Source organism: Dromiciops gliroides, chromosome 3 (assembly GCF_019393635.1).
Source record: "Dromiciops gliroides isolate mDroGli1 chromosome 3, mDroGli1.pri, whole genome shotgun sequence".
Classification (NCBI taxonomy): domain Eukaryota; kingdom Metazoa; phylum Chordata; class Mammalia; order Microbiotheria; family Microbiotheriidae; genus Dromiciops; species Dromiciops gliroides.
This window is the reverse complement of record NC_057863.1, coordinates 61,794,148-61,814,988: the sequence shown is the minus strand read 5'-3', so window position 1 is coordinate 61,814,988 and position 20,841 is coordinate 61,794,148.

Below are 20,841 nucleotides of genomic sequence, written 5' to 3'. Positions count from 1 at the left end.
TTATACTGTATAACCTATATTAGATTGTTTGCTGTCTTGGGGATGGGGAGGAAAGAGAAGGAAGGAGAAAAATATGGAACTCAAAATCATACAAAAATGAACTATCTTTGGATATAATTGGAAAAATAGAATACTATTAAGAAAAAAAGTAATAGATATCAAAATGTTAAGGTAGAACAAAACAACCCCCCCCACCACCACAACAGCTCCACAGATTGCCAGTTAAGAATCCTTGTAATGGAGAGTTGGCAATTTTAGGAAAATAAAGAAAAAAATGAGTTCATAATATCATTTGTACTGTTATCATGAAATGAGCTAAATGCTATGTGCTCATGGGACCCAGTTTTTTTAACTATGAAAATTAGACAACCTCTCAATACCCTTTTGCTTTTACATATCCTCCTTCCTTATTCCCACAGTCAAACCATTCCTTCCATTTCATTGATAGACATGAAACCAAAGATCAGTGATATAAACCCTATACCCATGAGGATATTACATAGTTGATTTGCTAAGACCAAAAAAGATTTCAAAACATAGCAAAGAAAGGTAATTGTATTATTCAATTTGATTTTCTCTGTAAGAATGAGTAGATCTGTGAACCCTAAACATTTTCCCATTCTTTTATCTCAATATCTCTTCTATACTACAATTTTATGATTTTTTTTGGGGGGGGGGAATCCTATGAATAACTTTCAATTCACTAACTGGTATCATGGTGTTAGGGAAGAAGTCTGTTAATAAGCATTTATTAAAAACCTACCATAAGGCAGGTACTAGGCTAAGCACTGGGGATTTTATTTGTTATTAAAGGGGGCTTTATTTGTTATTTCTTTTGATCCTCCCATCAACCTTGGGAGGTATGTGCTATTATTAATCCCATTTTACAGATGAGGAAACTGAATCAGGGTGGTTAAATACCTTGTCTAGTGTCACATAGCTAGTAAGTGTGGGAGACTGGAGACTGGATTTGAACAAAAGTCTCCCTGACTGCTACAAGTACACTGATTACACAGACACACACAGATACACAGACACACACATACATGCATGTACACACATACACACATATGAGAAGGAAATGTCAAACCACTCCAGTATCTTTGCCAAGAAAACCCCAAATAGGATAAAGTCAGATATGACTGAAACAACTGAACAACAATGAAATACACACGCACATATGATATCCTTAATTCCCATTAACAACTAGGTGGCACGTTGGATAGAGCACTGCTTAGGGAAGCAGGACAACTCATCTTCCTAAGTTCAAATCCAGCCTCAGATACTTACCAGTAGTGTGACCCTGGGCAAGTCACTTAATCCTCATTGCCCCCCCCCCCAAAAAAAAGGTAAAGTTGTCTATTTTACTGTAATTTTATTTATTTTGTTAAATACTTCCCAATGACATTTCAATCTGGTCAGCTGTGTGGTTGGTTGACACCTCAGCTATATGGGATGGTCTAGATAATCCCTGAAGTTCTTTTCAACTCCCTACATTCTGCGATTCTGTTATTTTCCTTTTTTGAATTAAAAAAATATTTTATTAAAAAAAATATTTTATTAACCTCAGGCAAGCCTGCAGGGGAGTAGAACCTTGAGAGAGATAGGAACCAAACTCTAAAGCCATGGATTGGGGCTGACTCATAAAATTTATCAGAAGAGACTCTTTAAATAGAATCTAAGCTATGTATGCTTTGAGAAGAGAATCTGAACTCTAGGTCACATACACATGTTTCTGGGTAGGTTTAAAACAAACAAATAAACTAACTAACTTCTGGTCAAATACATCAACTAAAATGAATAAAAATAACAAGCCAATGGAATGAATAAATGTTGCTGTGATTTTTGTTTTTAATATGAAGTTTAAAATTTCATCAGAGCATATAAACTGAATGCTACTTGTGCCACAACAGAGAGAAATTAAAAAAAATACACCACAAAACTTCATTATTATAGCACAAAGAAGAGAATACATTTAAATACTCTGGAAAAATGCACAGCCTTTTAAATGAATAGCTATGGTACTTGCATCTGTTGCACTGGTGATTTAGTCCTAAAGGGACAAAACTGTCAATCTGTTGGGGACAAGATTATGCTCCCAAGTAATATTTAGCAGGGAATAACACCCAGAAAAACCATTTATATCTACCTATGGTTGCAAACTGTACACACACATACTCATGTGCACATGCACACATATACACACGCAGAGAGAGAGAGAGAGAGAGAGAGAGAGAGAGAGAGAGAGAGAGAGAGAGAGAGAGAGATCCAGATCCATGCACATATCTGCAATTGGTTATGTGCTGGTATGCTCAATGACTGAGCATGCTCTCTCATCTGCCCTGTTATATTTGAATCAGGAGACAATGCCAGCTCTGACCCTGCAGGTGTACAGCCAGTGTTCAACAAAGGCATATTATTCCCAGAGCTTTGGCTTTGGGTATCAGCATCTGTGCTGAGGCACACAGAAGTAAACAGACCCTTCCCCCTGCCCTCCCAACTCTGTCTCACTCCGAGCCCCCCTCCGCTGTCCCCCCCCCTTCCCACTGCTGGCTTACAAGCTTTCATGATTACTCTTAGAGAGGCAGGGTTGCTTTAGAGAAGAGGGAAACTGGAAGATTCCCAGGCCAATTCAGTCCATCAGATAATACTGTAAAAAGAAGAAAGGGGGAAAAATCACTGGAGTCATTATTAAGACATGGAACACTTGGAAGCTATTCAGTTAGGAAGATTTTACATTTGTAGATCCCATTTAATTGAGTTGTTATAGTAATAATGACATTACACATGGTACCTGGGACAATGCCTTGAACAGAGTAAATATTCGGAAATATTATCCAAGTGAATGAATGGATGCCATTTAGAATGCTTTCTCCCCTCCCAACCTCTTGGTATCTGTTTTTTTTCAAGACTCATCTTCATCAGCTCCTGAGCTGCTGAGCTCAAGGATCTTGTGTCTATATATTGTATGTTGTTCAAGATTTTCTTGTGTTTGTATACTGCATGTTGTTTACCATTAGAACGTAAGCTCCTTAGCTTACTTAGCTTTTGTCTTTGTGTCCCCGGTGACAAACCCAGTGCTTTGCACATAGTAGGTACTTAATAAATATTTCCTTGATTCATAGTTTGTTTGTTTGTTTTTAATTGGAGAAAATACCATAGCTTCTGCCAGAACTATAATTATTGTTTAGATACTTGGGGAAACTACCACAAAATTTCCTCTGGAAGAATGTTGTATGAAAGGTTCCTTCAAATACAACATTAAGACTTCTCTCTCTCCTTTCTCATTGCTTAATAAGGTGCCTATTGCCTGTTGTTTACCATTAGAATGTAAGCTCTTGAGGGCTTACTCAAGACTACTTAGCTTTTGTCTTTGTGTCTCATGATCAAATTCTTGGAGTTGTCACTTCACTCTTCCATCTCCCTCACTTTTTGTATCTAATCAGTAAACAAATCTTATTCAATATACCTTCTATATATTCCCAAAATCTGTCCCACTGTCACCATCTTACTATAATTCCATTGCTCACATCCACCTACCTCGTTGATCATAGTTGTCTTTTAATAGATTCTTTTACCACCACCACTCCATTTTGTGCCTTGATTGTTTAGAAAGATGAGTGAAGTCCATGGCTAAAGATCTGAAATCTATGACAGGTCTTCAGGACAGGTTTCTCTTGAAAAAATGTACAGCTTGATACAGCACAGAAACATGAAATACCAAATATACAGCATATTTTATATTCATCCCCATGATATCTTGTGAATTTCATGGAGGCTAATGAGTGGAGCAGAAGTTTGGTGAGCTCTCTAGATGATGGGAATTTGGGTAAGTTGGCAGATAAGGGTTAATAAATGTCTATCTCACCTTAAATCTTGCATTTGCCTGTTTTTCCTTCCTCAGTGGTACAAACTGAACACGTGTTCTTTGTTTACCTTAAACTCCTCCTTTATCTCTTAGCATTAAATTCATATAGCCTAAAAAGAATCCTCTTCCTAACTATACTTTTGAACTTTTTTTTTCTTTGGCATGGGCATGTCTGTCTGTGACCCTGTTTCCTTCTTTGACACCACCTCCTGTCTTTCACTCTCTACACATCGTTGCTTCATATGCCTTGTTCCTAGTATTTGCATGTTGCACTGGACTGGAAATTTCCATCTATGTTTGAACTCTCTTTCTATCCCTGTGCTCCTGTTTTTGAGCAGAGAAGAGTTTAAGCAACATCACAGACCCTATCTAGTCATAGTCTTTCTCAGAACTTAGCCAAGGTAAAAAAATCACCTAGAAAGATAGTTTGGAGTTAAAAGTCCTTCCAGAAAACGTGTCCTCAGCTTTCAGTATTCAAAGTCATCCTGGAAGGCCTGTCAAAGAGTTGGTAATTTTTGTTTTCTTTCTGACACCCTGATGATTTAGAAAGGTCCACATTATTCCTTGCTCTCACATCCTAAGGTCTCTTGCTTCATCTTTGCCATTTAACAGTCAGGAAGAGAAACAGTAACATAATGTCAGAGTTTTTTTGAGTGGAGGGAGCAGGAGATTCCCTTTCCACCAATTTTCTCTAGTGGAAATTATTAACTAGGTAGGACTTTAATTCACCGTTAGAGCCACAGTTATACAGGACCTCAGATGTTGTCCAGTCCAATGCCTTTATTTTACAGGTGAAGGAGCAGCTAGGTGGTGCAGTGAATAAAGCATTGGCCCCGGATTCAGGAGGACCTGAGTTCAAATCCGACCTCAGACACTTGACACTTACTAGCTGTGTGACCCTGGGCAAGTCACTTAACCCTCATTGCTCTGCAAAAAAGAAGAAGAAGAAGAATATAAAAAAATAGTGTTACTATTTTACAGGTGAAGAAACTGAGTTTAAAAATTATTATTGACAAGCCTCAGGTCAAATAGGCAGCCACAGAGCTGGGACTTGAACCCACCATCTCTGGCTTCTAATGTACTTCCTCTTTTCCATTCTACTGCACTGACTTGATTGACACAAAATGATGACTTTTTAGAGTGTGTTGCTAGTAGCAATCACTTCAAAATGAAGAGCCTCTGTTGGATTTTACCAAATCTTTTCCATTAAACAATCATCTTGAACAAATATTAAACAAGGCTTTTGAACAGAGATTTAAATTGGTTCCATGACAAATTAAAAGACAACTATAAGTAGGCATTCTGGACCCATCTTTACAAAGGCAAACTTCTTTGCCCAGAAAAATTTTCTCTTACTTTAATAATACCAGGCACTCTCAGACATGCTGCTATAGGGAATTTGGGAGCCATAGGTCAGGAGGGAATTGAAACGAGTATTTATATAGTGCCTACTATGTGCTTGATCCTCACAACATCCTTGGAAGTAGGTAGGTGCTGTTACTGAGATTGAGGAAACTGAGCCAAACAGAGGTTAAGTCACTTGCTCATGTCACACAACTAGTAGTTTTCTGATGTTGAATTTGATCTCAGGTCTTCCTGACTCCAGGCCCAGTGCTATAGTCACTGATCCAACTAGTTGCCCTAAAATTAATCACTTTTATGTATATATATCAGTAGATCACCACTCTTTGGGGACATCTTATTCTTTCAGGGAATAAAAACTTTGCAGAAGGACCCAAGAAAAGTCATATGGAGAAAGGCACAGAATCTCAAAATCTCCCAGGCTTAGATTGGCAAGAAGCCTCCAAAGCCATTCATCTCGAGGGGAGACAGCAATTCCCTCCCTATTACCTTCTCAGCCCATCGGCTCTCTAGAACATACAGAGATCTTAAGTCAAGAAATCCACATGGTACATCTGTATCCTTGGCACCCAAAGTCTTACTTGGATAAATTTCTCCTTCCATTGTTTAGTCAATTCCATCCAAAGGCAACAGAGTGAAAGCCAGTCTTACATCCATCTGCAAAAACATATTAGCTATTTTTATTCATAGTTGAATATTTTCCCCATTAGATTGTAAGCTCCTTGAAGGCAGGGACTGTCTTTTGCCTGTTTTTGTATTCCCAATAATTATCAGTGTCCAGCACACAGTAGGTATTTAATACATTTTTATTGAATTGAATTGAATATTTGGCATGTGGGACAGTTAGGTAGTACAGTAGATAGAATTCCAGAATTGGAGTCAGACAGACTTAGCTTTAAATCCTTCTTCAGACACTTATCAGCTGAGGAACCTTGGGCAAGTTATTTAATCCCACTCAGTCTCAGTTTCCCTATCTGTAAAATGAGCAAGTTGAACCTGATTGACTTGTAGTGGCAGCCTGGTAGGCCTGAATCCAGTCAAGGATGCTCTGGCCCTGAGGGGGACACTAAGACCATGGAGAAATACAGTTGATCAGCTTGCTGGGGTCAGGTAGAGATGACTCTTTCTTTGGAGAAGCAAAGTACTTGATTAACCAGGTATTGGTTGGTCAAACAGATAATAAAGCAGCCGCCCGGAAATCTTGAATTTACAACATGAGCTTAGTTCGGAGCCAGTCACGTTTGCTATGTGATTAGGACCAGGTAGTGACAATAACCTCAAGTTAGAAATGTGGAATTTTTATTATTCATGTATCCAGATAGCTGACATCATCATTTTCAAACTGTTGTAATTTTTCAGTCTTAGGTCTCTCTCTCCACCCCCTTCTCACCTCTATAAAATTGTCATCTTCTCCTTTATTCTGGGAGTTGAAGTTACACTTCTTCTCCCAGCCATACCTCTATGGCTTTTTGATTAAGCAACATGCCACAAACCTGTACCTCCTCAGAAGCTGAAGTCTAAGCTTCTTTTCCTGACCATGCCTCTGTGTGCCAAATAATAACATCTTTTACTTAAATTTTAAATGGATTGTGTGGGCAAGTAATTCTTTGAAAGAGGAATGTTTTCAAGAACGAACCCATCTAGTGGTAACAGACTCACTCTCTCTAAGGATCTTTCTAGATTTAAGGCTATGATTCTGTAGATTTTTCTTCTCTCGTCATAATACAAACAAAGAATGAGCAAAAGAGTCATTGGTCTTATTATCTCTACTGGCATTTTGGTGATTGCCATTGTTGTTTAGCAGTTCACAAATTGTGGGAGAGCATTTTAATGGTTGAAGCTCAGTAATCCTTGTCACCAGAAGAGACCAGTGTCTCAAACCAGAACAGACCAGACCTCAGTCTGGAGGTGCAGCAACCACTCATGGGCCTGACCCCATTTCTGATACTCATAGAAGATTTTACCTGTTCTGTTTTCCTGAGCCATTTGGCCCCTCCTTAGTCTTCCTGGTGACTCCCTTTCTAGAGCAGGCACAAGATCACCTTAGACCTGCTGGATTTAGTATGGATGTTTGATTAGCTAAACACTGCTGTGACTCAGAACTCCTGAGCTCATTCAATCCACCCACCTCAGCTGCCCCCAGCAGCAGGGATCAGGGGTGCATGCCACCACTCCTACCCAGTGTGGTCTTCTTGCTGGACCTTCACCACTCAGAACCTTCACCCTTCTTAGACAAAGGGATTCATTGCAAGGACAATGTCCTTCTGGTATGTCAGTCTCCACCAGCACTGACTTGGCCAACTACTACTCTTTTTTTTTTTTTTTTTTTTTTTTTTTTTAGTGAGGCAATTGGGGTTAAGTGACTTGCCCGGGGTCACACAGCTAGTAAGTGTTAAGTGTCTGAGGCCAGATTTGAACTCAGGTCCTCCTGACTCCAGGGCTGGTGCTCTATCCACTGTGCCACCTAGCTGCCCCGACTACTACTCTTTCAATCACAGCCTCTGCATGCTTAGAAAGTATTTTTTGTTGGCTTTGCTTCCCTTCTTTCCTATATAGAAAATGACTTCCTCTTATGAACTAGTGGAGGAAGATGACTTGCATGTGCCTGGATGTCACAGTGATATGAGTAATATCAGCTGATAGAAAACAAAACAAAACAAAAACCTGTGATATATAGCGTATTTTGTAGGTCACTTTCCAGAAATCAGTCTTGCTGGCAGGAGATTATTATACCTGCCAAGGAGCACAACTACATTCCCTCAGCTGAAGAGAAGAATGAGAATTTACTTAAACTTGAAACTGTAGAGGTCAGAAAATAATAGATACCTGATATCTCCCCCAATCCTCACCCCTGGCACCATGGGCTCCCCAAGCACATAACAGAAACAATTTCCATGTTGTTGATTTTGTTCTATGACAAGCCTGCTGTTTCCCCTGCAAAACCATTAGGTGTAGCCTCTGACTGCCATCTATTTTGAAACTAAGGTCAAAGGATAGAATATCAAGTGAATGGGAGGTTGCAGAGGAAAAGCATAATCACAGCTAATTATTTTACCAAATATAATTAAAAGAGAGGCATAATAGTGAGGTAGATAGAGTGCTGGCCTTGGAAACAGGAATGACCTGCATTCAAATCCTGTCTCTAGCGCCTCTTATTTGTGTGACCCTAGGAAAGTCATTTAACCTCTTTGTGACTTAGACCTGATCTACTGAGTCAGAGTTGGGTTGCCAACTCTGGAAGGGATTTTTATTCAAGGAGTTTCTCACACTGACAAAATAGGATTGTAGGAACATAGATTTTGAGATGGAAGTAAGTTCAGAGTCTTCTGATTAGACTGGGTGACTCAGATCTCTCTCACTCCAATGTCCCATCCACTTTTTTTTAATAAAACAGATGAAATAACTTTAGAAAGAGGAACTAACAAAAAAATACTTCAGTCTGTATTCAGATACAACCAGTTCTTTCTCTGTAGATGGATTACATTTTTTATAAGTCCTTCTGAGAATTTTCTGCTCATCATCAAAGTGGCTTTCCTAGGTTAAAGCTTAGGTTTGACCATGTCTACCTCCTACTCAATAAATTCAGATGAGTCCCCATTACCCCCAGGATCCTGTGTTTGACACTTTTAACTCTTTATAATCTTTCCTCTTCCAATATTTCCAGTTTTCTTATACTTTTTTTTCTTTCTAAAAACTCTTATTAATTCAGTTGCCCTGACCTCTGTGCTATTCTTTGACTAACTCATTTATTGTCCAACAATAGGTCCCAGTTCAGGCCCATTTTGCCATTGTTTGGCATCTAGATAGCTTAGGGTGGGCCTAAATAGCAATTGTATCTCTTTTGGCCAGAAACTCTGAGGGTCTCTTCCCACCAACCTTCCATGCCCCCCCCCACCCCCATATATCTATCTTTTTTTTTTTCCCCACTAGGTAAAAGAGGCCTTTCTTCCCTCCTTTCTAGCCTTAATCACTGAAAGAGTGTTGCCTCAGGTAAACAGACCTGTGAAAGGTCTTAGTTTAAAAGGCCAAGGTCATGGGGCAGCTAGGTGGCCCAGTGGATAAAGCACCAGCCCTGGATTCAGGAGGACCTGAGTTCAAATCCAGCCTCAGACACTTGACACTTACTAGCTGTGTGACCCTGGACAAGTCATTTAAACCTTATGGCCTCACACACACACACAAAAAAAGCAAGGTCTCCCACTACATCCTGTTCTATAGCTTGCCACTGGACCCAGATGGCTCTGGAGGAGAGAGTGAAGCTGGTGACTTTGCACAGCTCTTTCTCACTTCAATCCAATTCATTGCAAGTCACGATATCACCTTCCCAAAGTCATGGTCTTCTTTTAGAAAGAAGGAAAAAAAATTGATAAATGGTCAAAGGATATGGACAGTTGGTTTCAGACTAAGAAATCAAAGCTATCGATAATCACATGAAAAAATGCTCTAGATCAGTATTGATCAGAGAAATGAAAATTAAAACAACTCTGAGGTGTTATCTCACATCTATCAGAGTGGTAAATATAACAAAATATTGGATATTGGAGAGGATGTGGGTAAGCTGGGATGCTAATCCACTGTTGGTGGAGTTGTGAAAAGATCCAGCCATTCTGGAGAGGAATTTGGAACTTTGCCCAAAAGGCTATAGAACTGTGCATACCCTTTGATACAACAATACCACTGCTAAATTTATATCCCAAAGATATCCTCCCAAAAGAGAAAAAGACTTATTCATAAAAAAAAATATTTATAGCAGCTCTTTTTGTGGTGGCTAAAAAATGGAAATCAAATGAATGCCTATCAACTGGGGAATAACTAAACAATCTCTGGTATATGATAGTGATGAAATATTATGGTGCTATAAGAAATGACAAGCAGGATGATTTCAGAAAGGCCTGGTAAGACTTGTATGAATTGATGTATAGTGAAGTGAGCAGAACCAGGAGAATGTCGTGCACAGTGACAGCAATGTTGTTTGATGAAGAACTGAATGACCACTATTCTCAACAATACAATGATCTAAAACAATCCAAAAGGACTAGCGATAAAACATACTATTCACCTCCTAAGAAAGAACTGATATTGATAGAACAGAGACTGAAGCATGCTATTTTTCATTTTCTTTCATTTAAAAATTTTATTCAAGTTTTCTTGTTGTGGTAAAAAAAATGAAAGTTTTTAACAGTCGGTTAGGATAACTGAAAGACGCCAGTTTTTGAAGGACCACCCTTTTGGGGAGGAGACGAACAATCCGCCTGCTGCGCACGTCAGACTCTCACATTGTATAAAATGACTCGTATGGCAATATTTTACATAATTGCACATGTATAACCCATATCTGATTGCTTACCTCCTCAGGGATGGGTGAGGAGAGGGAGGAAAGGAGGGATAAAAATTGCAACTCAAAACTATAAATAAAAATGTTTATTCCTTAAAACAAAAGAGAAAGAAAGACAAATAACAACAACCATCTTCCATATCAATGCGTTTTCACTGACCTTGATGCCTAGAATGTTCTTCCTCCTCACTCCTGACTCTTAGGTTCTGTGATAAAATAATGGGATTTGGCAGATGTCCATGGGCCCCACCTGAAGACCATCAAAATTGAGAACACACCTGGCTGGCTCTGAGTGGGATGTTGTTTTCAGAGACTGTGTACTACTGACATCAGCAGGAGACCACTATCAACCAATCACCTTGAAGGACCATCTCTTTTGGGGAGGGAGACAGGAAGTAGGAAGGTGAGGCTGGCTTGCTGAATTTTCTCTTATCCTCTAGAACTGGCGAGTGGTGGGAGACTGAGAAAAGGAGAGGGCCTCTTTTCGTTTGGGACTTGGGTTTGGTGGGAGACAGAGAAAAGGCAGACAGAGAAAAAGAGTAAAGTAGATACAAAGTAGATAGACTTTCCTGGCGTTACCAGGTCCCATGTATTGGCTTTACTGTTTAATTAATCCTTAAAAAACTAAACTCTTAATGAATTTATCAAGTGATTTTTGCCAGTTTCCTGCCCCCCCCAAAAAAAACAGGGGGCGGGGCATATTGGGACCCACATTAGATTTTAAACAACACAGTTCCATGGTTTCCTTCAAGACTGCTGAAATCCCACCTTCTCCAGAATGTCTTTTCTGATCCCTACTTCTGCCTACACCTATAGCTAGATGATGCAGTCGATAGTGCTAGAATAACATTCATTATTTTATTAAGTGTGTATGTCTGTGCATGTGTGAAACTAGGGAAGGGTGGATTGGATCAGTGGAGTCCCAGTTAAGCTTGATGAAGTTAAATCATGGCCCTTTGGGAGCATCTAGGGGATTCCCACTGCTCTTCACTGTTCGGGTTCCTCAGGTTGCCTTCTGCTGATCAAATGCCTGAGAATTAACCCCTCATTTCCCTCTTGCGTGATAGAAAGCTAGCAGTGAGAGCTTGATCAGCTCCCAAAGCTAGGACACCCTTCTCAGACTGATTGAGCAGGCCCATGTCTGTTTCTGCAATGTGTTACTAAGGAACACTTGGTGCCCAGACTGATTTGGGAGAGCCCACTTTAAGGTCTTTGCTTTCTGATTGTATTCAGAAAAGAAAGCAGAAAGATGCAAGAGGGCTAGGAACTTGAGGTCAGGTCTCAAGCTTGTTATAGCCTTTTTTTTTTTTTTTTTTTTTTGGTGAGGCAATTGGGGTTAAGTGACTTGCCCAGGGTCACACAGCTAGTAAGTGTTTAGTGGCTGAGGCTGGATTTGAACTCAGGCCCTCCTGAATCCAGGGCTGGTGCTCTATCCACGGTGCCACCCAGCTGCCCCTTGTTATAGCCTCCCCCCCCCCCCAGGCAATGGGGGTTAAGTGACTTGCCTAGGGTCACACAGCTAGTAAGTACCAAGTGTCTGAGGCTGGATTTGAACTCAGGTACTCCTGAATTCAGGGCCGGTGTTCTATCCATCGTACCACCTAGCTGCCCCCCAAGAATTGTTTTTTGTTGTCCTCCATGCCAAAACTTCTTTCCTCATCTACACCTCCTGGCTCCCCTGGTTTCCTTCTCCCAGAGAAAATATCACCTACAAGAAGTCTTTTCTCTCTTTCCCTCTGTTGATTATCTCTGATTCATCCTGTATATATTTTATTGCTACATCATTATTTGCAAATTTTTTCTCTTTTTCAACTTTCTTCTCCTCCTCTTCCTTTTCATCCTTCTTCTCCTCCTCTTTCCCCTGTCTCTCTCTTTGTCTCTGTCTCTCTCCCATTACTATATTACTACTGCTAACAACATTCCCTCCTACAGTAGAAGCCCTCCCTTTTATTTATGTTTTGTTAATTAATCTTTCCCTCCCACTAAAAGTTTATTATCTATTAAAGAAATATATCTATGTTTCTGATGGGCAAAGAATTCCTGCCCTCAATCCACATCTTTAATAGCAGTCTGGATGAACACCTGGGGATATTGGGATATTTTAAAGAATAAGTATAGCCAGATTGGTTGAGATGACCTCTGAAATCCATTCCAACTTGGAAGTTCCGGGATTGCATTTCCGATTCACATTTGGTATGGTTCACTTAAAAACAAAGATTACACTTTAAAAAAAAAAATGGTTTTTGAAAAGTAAACATATTGTATTATATTTGTAGTTCTCCAACCGACCAGTAGGTTGCAGCAGAATGCTAGCTTTCTTCTTAAATCTTCCTGGTAAAGATAGGGTCTAAGAATTCTATCTTTTTTTTTTTTCCCAATGAACACACATGTGAAGTGAACATGATTCACAGGTATTTCTTGGTAGACAGATGATCTGACTGAACTAGATTTGTACATCTATCAAGATTTCATGTCCCAAGATTCCTACTTTTTCATTCTCTTGCCCAACCAGCGTGTTTTGTTATTGTAACATGGGAATAGAATGGTAATATTCATAGTTTTTCTTTGCTACCAGAAGAATAGAATTTCTGTGACAATATCTGATGTATTTCTGCTACTGTATTTTACATAAAGTCAGCATGTTGCGTTAATAAATTCATCAAAATTAATTTATTAAGAGAACACTTTATATATATATATATATATATATATATATATATATATATATATATATATATATATATATATATATATATATATATATATAGTATTCTCTTCTCTCTCTCTCTCTCTTTTTTTGTGAGGCAATTGGGGTTAAGTGACTTGCCTAGGGTCACACAGCTAGTGTTAAGTGTCTGAGGCTGGATTTGAACTCAGGTCCTCCTGACTCCAGGGCCGGTGCTCTATCCACTACACCACCTAGCTGCCCCAGTATTCTCTTAATAAATTATTTTATATAATTTATTTTATACATATTTACATATCTTATACCAGGCGTTGTGCTAGGGTTTCTAAAGCAAAGTCAAAACAGTACTTGCCTTTAAGAAACTTATGTTCTAACAAGTGATACAATCATTACGAATATTTGCAATTATTTACAGAATTCTCAGAAAGCAAATACTAGGTAACTTTGTGGGGAGAGGGCAGGAAAGGACTAGCAAAAATGAGATGTAAAATGTGGCCCTTGAGGTGAGTCTTGAAAGAAAAATGGTGACATCTTGTACAGAAATAGAAAATTCAGAAGATATATGGGTTTGGAGGAATTTTGATGTGTTGAATTCGAGATGTCAAATTTGAAATGTCAAAATAGGCCCTTGGTGATGTGGGACTAGAACTAAGGAGAGAGACTAAGCCGGAATTATAAATCTGGCATTTACATGCATAGGGATGATAATATAGAATGTGGGAGCTGATGATGTCACTAAATGACTCTAGAGAGAAAAGACAAAAGGGTCCAAGAAAGAGCCTTTGCCATAGAGGCTTGACTGGGTTCCTGAAGGTTTGGGTTCAAGAACTCTCTCTGATCCATACTGGTTGTGTGACCTGGGGCAAATCACTTTCACTTCTCAGGCAATTTTCTAAGTCTAGAAATTGCTGCTCTGTACAGGTGGGGGGAATTTCCATACTGTGAGTCCCCCACATTGATGAAATCACAGTATATATCCTTCCCCCTCTCAAGTTTTGTTAAGCCAGTGTGTCAAGATAATGGAATGTGGCAGATAAGGGGATTCAGCAGATACTCAAAGGCCCACCTGGAGATTAATCTAAACTGGCTGATTAGCCTACTTCCAGTTACCTAGATTGTAAACATATCTGGCTGGCCCTTAAAAAGGTATTGTTCTCAGAAGCTCAAAACTTTGAACTTACCTGGAGACCACTTTCCAGTCTAGTGAACCAATGAATTTTAATGACGCTAGCCAATCAGCTTGAAGAACCTCCCATTTGTGGGAGGAGAACATGAAGGAAGAAGTTGACACTGGGGAAGGACTTCTGCCTCTTTTGGTTCAAGACATCTGCTTGGCGGGAGGACTTCAGAAGTGGGAGGTTTAGGAAGGCTAGGATTTCCATGCTATAAGAAATCTGTTCTCGATCTTTCTTTCTTTCTTTCTTTCTTTCTTTCTTTCTTTCTTTCTTTCTTTCTTTCTTTCTTTCTTTCTTTCTTTCTTTCTTTCTTTCTTTCACTATCTTATACCTTTTAATAAACCCTTTAAAAACCTAAACTCATTTATTAGTGATTTTAGCCAGTTTCCCCCAAAACTGGCGGGACAGATTAGAACCCACATTTAGAATTTTAAGATACACACCAGAAAGTGAATTTTTTTTCCCCCTTAGGTCTGTGATTTCATTTGTGTACAAAATTTCCCATAAGCAAACTCTACCAATGCAGCTAGTCTACAACATCAGGTCTTAGAGCATTTTCTGGGTACACTAACAGGGTCATACATTGTAGAGATGCTAGAGATGGAACTTGAACCCCATTCCTTCTGACTCTACCCTCCACACCATGCTGCCTCTACAAGATTAATAATACAAAGGGGGAAAAAAGCATTCAATTTTCATTGTGATTAATGAGGACAGGGAAAGCAGAAGGCAAATCTGAGTGAAAATGTACTAGCAGATCAGAAAGCAATTCAATTCCTCTTGTGCTGTCCAATGGTCTCCTTTTCTGGGATTGTATTAGGAACTGTGGAGGGGAAAAAGACATCTCAATCAGCTCCCATCAGTTCTTATTGGTACCCAGGCCTCTGCATTGTGCTTTATTCTTTACTCTAATTGTAAACAATAATCGCACAGCTGTGTTGTGTATAATGAACTATATATGCGCCTATATTAAGCTTGCATACACACATGGTATAGAGGGAAGTCAAAAGCATTCAGAATCGTGCTTAGCCTTTTGCAGAACCATACAAAAGAGCTAATGAAGCCTTCTCCCAAACTGCTTTGTGGAGTGACCAGCTGGAATCCTTGATTGATATTCCATAATGGAGTCACTCTAAGAAATGTTTATTTTAAGGCATAAAGTTGTTCATCTTTTGTGGCATGAATAACCTCAAATGCAAGGGATTGTGGCGGGGCAGGGTGGCAATTTATCATGGTGAAGAACTGAAATAGATCACTGGGGCAAATCTTGTCACTCCTCCAACTTTGCATATACTTAAAAGTGAGTAAGAATAACTGATAGAACAGGTATGGAATAATAAAAAGAGAGCTGGTTTCATCACGAAGACCTGGGTTCAAGTTCTGACTATGACACATATTAGCTGTGGGACTTAACATCTCAGCACCATGGGAAATTTTCTTAGAGTTTAAGTTGCAGAGCAGGAGCTGACCCACTTTGGTAGAGGTGGTTTCCTGTACCAATTAAAACCCATTTCAGGTTTCAAGTTATCATCTATATAATATATCATATCTGTCTGTCTCTATCTATCTATCTATCTATCTATCTATCTATCTATCTATCTATCTATCTATCTATCTATCTATCTATCGATCTATCTATCTCTTTATCTCTCTCATTTCTTTTTTTTTTAAGTTTTTTTTCAGGGCAATGAGAGTTGTGACTTGACCAGGGTCACACAGCTAGTAAGTATCAAGTGTCTGAGGCCAGATTTGAACCCAGGTTCTCTTGAATCCAGGGCCAGTGCTTTATCCACTGCACCACCCTCTCTATCTATTTATATCTCTCTATCTCTATTTCTCTAGTCTATCTACCCATATCTGTCTGCATGTCTAAGTATCCATCTATCATCTATTAATCTCTCTTATGTATGAAATAGTGATTGTATTAGTTGCTCATTTTCATTATATATGTCTATATCTCACTTTGCCATGTGCTCTGTGTGTGTGTGTATGTGTGTGTATATATCTATGTGTATATATATCTATATGTATATATGTATGTGTGTGTATATACATATATATACATATATATAAAAATATATATACATATACATATATATACACACACACACACACACACACATATATATATATATATATATATATATATATATATATATATATATATATATATAAACATATTTGAGTTTTACAAGAGTCCTGTGATGAGTATAGTTACCATGGGCATTATTCTTCCCATTTTACAGATGAGGGAACTGAGATTAAGAGATAAATGATTCTCCCATAGGCATATATGAGAGGTAGTATGTGAATGCAAATCTTCCTTAGGCCCATATCTAGCCTGCTAACCTCCATGCTGAGACTCAAGATATATCAACAGTCTCTCTAAGTGTAAAATGACAGGCAATGATTATCTGCTCTGAAATCTGAACCTGCAATTAAACTGTTTGGTGACAGGTAGTCCAGAAGAACCATGGCCCTTGGAGTCAGAAGTCTTGGATTCAAATCTCACTTCTTTCAGGTATGTGGGCCTTGGGCAAGTCTCTAAACCACCCTCAGCCTCAGTTTCCTCTTCTGTAAAATGAGGCATTGGACTAGATGAACTCTAAGCCCCTTTCTGGATCTATGATCCTTGCAACCTTTTCAGATTTATAGTTCATTCACAAAAATGTGGCTTTTTCCCCACAGTAAAGTGTTCTATAACATTAATTTTTGTAGCAATATTTTGGTTTACAGAGGATTAAAAAGCTTTGAATTAAGATGAAGAAGAAGGTTGCTGAGCCCCAGACTGGGTGTTATGATCAGAAATGTGGCTATTTTCTTTCTAAAAGAACCTAATTTTGCACTATTACAAGACTGCTTTGATGTTGTTCAACACAGTTTCAAAATAAGCTAGCATAGTGTGAAGAATAGAAATGAGAGGAAATGTAGGTAAAGGTGGAAATGATCATAACATCTTCTTTGGAAAAAAATCTAAAACAATGTGGCATATCTGTTCATACCTGGAAATGAATGTGGCCAAAATGACCATTTTGGGGGGCATCCAGCCAAGACTGACTATATCATGTACAACATGGTGCATGGATAAAACATTGGATCCAGAGTCAAAAGACTTGGGTTCAAATCCTGCCTTTTATACTTCCTGTGTGGCCTTGGGTAAGTCACTTAATATTTATGGACCCTAGTTCCTCATTTGTGTAATTTAGGGGTTGAACTAGATAGCTTCTGGGGTCCCTTCCAGCTCTAGCTCTATGATCTTTTTTTTTTTTTTAAATTGAGGCAATTGGGGTTAAGTGACTTGCCTAGGGTCACACAGCTAGTAAGTGTTAAGTGCCTAAGGCAGGATTTGAATTCAGGTTCTCCTGACTCCAGGGCCAGTGCTCTATCTACTGCGCCACCTAGCTGCCCCTCTGGCTCTATGATCTTATGTTAAAAAAATTATGAAGCTGAACAGTGGTCACAATTGTTTTGTGAAATATAGGTTGGTCAGTCAATAAGCATTTATTAAACATTTATTTTGTGCAATACAATGTGTTACATACTGAGGATACAAAGAAAGGTAAAATACTATTCATGCCCTCCAGGAGCTCATATTCTTAGGGGCTTGGGGTAAACAACATATGAATAACTATACATGTATACACACAGATACACACATACACAAACCTATATGTGTATGCATGTATGTATGCATACACACCATACACCTACCACACACCAACATACATGTTATATAGTGTGTGCTACACACATACAGTATACCATACATGTATAGATAACAATACCGATATACCATGCATATATATACACACACGCACACACACATACATATATGTATATATACATGTGTGTGTATGTCTGTAGACACATATACACATATATAATATAGGCATATGTAATATATTGGCATATATGCTATTTATAACAGAGAGAGTCTTCAGTCATTTTAGTTATGCCTGAGACTCTGTGCCCCCTTCTGGGGCTTTCTTGGCAAAGATACTAGAGTGGTTTGTCATTTCCGTCTCCAGCTCATTTTACAGATGAGGAAATGGAGGCAAAAAGAGTGAAGTGACTTGTCCAGGGTCACACAGCTCATAAGTGCCTGAGGCCAGATCTGAACTCATGAAGATGAATCTTTCTGACTCCAGGGCTGGCACTCTATCCACTGTGTCACCTAGCAGCTCAAATATATAAAATGTGTATATATAATATAATTAATATTTAATATAATGATATAACATATACATATAACAAATATATGTGTATATACTATTCCATCAAGGAAACACCCTGTGTTTCAAATAACAATTAATTCTTTACAATACCCATAACTTACATATAAGATGTGTACAGACCAGATGGAAGCTAATCTCAGAGAGAAGGCAAAGAGTGGGCTGGGGAAGTAAATGCCTTGCATAGAAGGTAGGATTGTATCTGAATTCTATAGGAAACCAGAAAATCTAAGAGATAGAAGTGAGGGGAGAGATTATTTTACCCATGTAGGACCATCATTACAAAAGACATGGAATGGGATGATGGAGGCCACATATAATCTAAACATGGAAACAACTATGTAGATCTGGAGTCTCCCTTCCCAGGCATATTGTTACATTCCTTCATCTTCCTCTGACTGCCTGGACAGAGGCATTCATAGATGTACACAGAATCACCTTTAGTATGGATTCATGATTTCATTGGTGCATTGGTATGGGAGAATATCTGGTGTAGAACTTTTCTTCCCTGAGGCAGCTCATCTCTAGTGTATAATCTTAGAGAACTTCCTGGGGCTTTGAGAAATCCAGTGATTAAACCATGATATGAGTTAGCCTTCCACTTACAAGGACAAGTGCCTCTACTGGAACTACCTAAAGGTAGCAAAGGCAACCAAATGGTCATCATGTGCTCGAAACAGTGACAGTGCCAGGGAATATGGAGCAATCTTTTTTTTTTTCTTTGACCCAAGTACTGCTCTGATGCCCTGTCAAGAGATGGATGTGACACTGGATTCTCAAAGATTAACCCAGAAGAGCAGAAGCTCTGGCTGGTCCTAATAGGCTGAGAGATTTTGAGTACAGTCCTGAGTCTGATGTTCAGGACCAACCTGTAGGTTTGAGTCTAGTGATAGCCATCTCTATGGCTGGGGATGGAAGGGAGGTGGGGGAGGGGAGGGAAGACCCCCCCCAAAAAAAAAAAGGAAAAAAAGAAATTTACATGGTAACTTTATTCTATATTTAAAAGAAATAGGAAGTTGTACATATTAGATTTTCAGTTTTATGTGCAATCATCTTTTTATTATTATAATATGTTATGGAAATTTTTAAAATTTCATACATTAAAAATAAAATAAAAATTAAAAAAAGAGAAAATCTTGCTGAAAGGTCAACCATAGGATTATGAATTTTTGGCCACAGAAATTCATAAATAAAGTCCACTAAGGCGTGGGAAGGAAGGGTTGTGATGTGTTTTAGAAGAGGGCCAAACTGGTGAAGTCACAAATCCTTAAATTATTGAAATATAAACAATCCTTTAATTCTTTCTCCTTTGGAGTCATTTCAAATATCTTATTAAGATCCCAAATGATGTCACTTTTTCCCCCTTTTTTTCCCCCACTGCATCCAAACATTGAATTCCACACATAGATGTCAAAGAAACATTAAATTGAATTGAATCAAATTCATTGGTTGGGACATTCTATACTTATCACCTATCCATTCATTCATTTATTTACTAAAAAAATGAATATATTAACCTGATTGAAAAAGGCTGATTGATGATGAAGAAGAGATAATTAGGAGAAGGTTGCAGAGCGGGAGCTAGTTTTGATATCTTTTTAAAACAAATAAAAGCGAAATGGAATGAATAGGGTATCATTAGCACATGATGTTAGAACGAAGTGTAAATACAAATGAATATGAAAATACCTGAAAAGGTTCCACAGAGTTAAGAAATATGGATGTTTAGGCATGAGATTTAACTATAAAATATGTCAGTGATTCAACTTACAAATAACCCAAACAGAACCAGAAAGAAGATCAAAGTAAAGAAAGTACTGTAATAGAAAGACAACGATAGGAAATTAGGTAGGAAATTATAGTGATATGGAACATCAAAAGACACTTCAATTGTTTTTGGCTGCCTTTTGAAAAAGTATGTTTTCAAGAGTGGGGGATAATAACATGAGAACATCTGGAGAATTTAGGAAAGGGTAATAGGAATTATGTGTCTGTGTGAATTTAATGGCTATAGGAACAAGGTGACTCTAAGTATATGTTATTTGAATTAATGAAACCTTGGGATAAAAATTTAGACAAAGCATAACATTATTAAATACTGAACGGGAAAAGATTTTAGACTGTTAGAAGTATGACAAAGTAAAAATGGAAAAAATATAACTAAAAATCAGGAAAAAGCTATT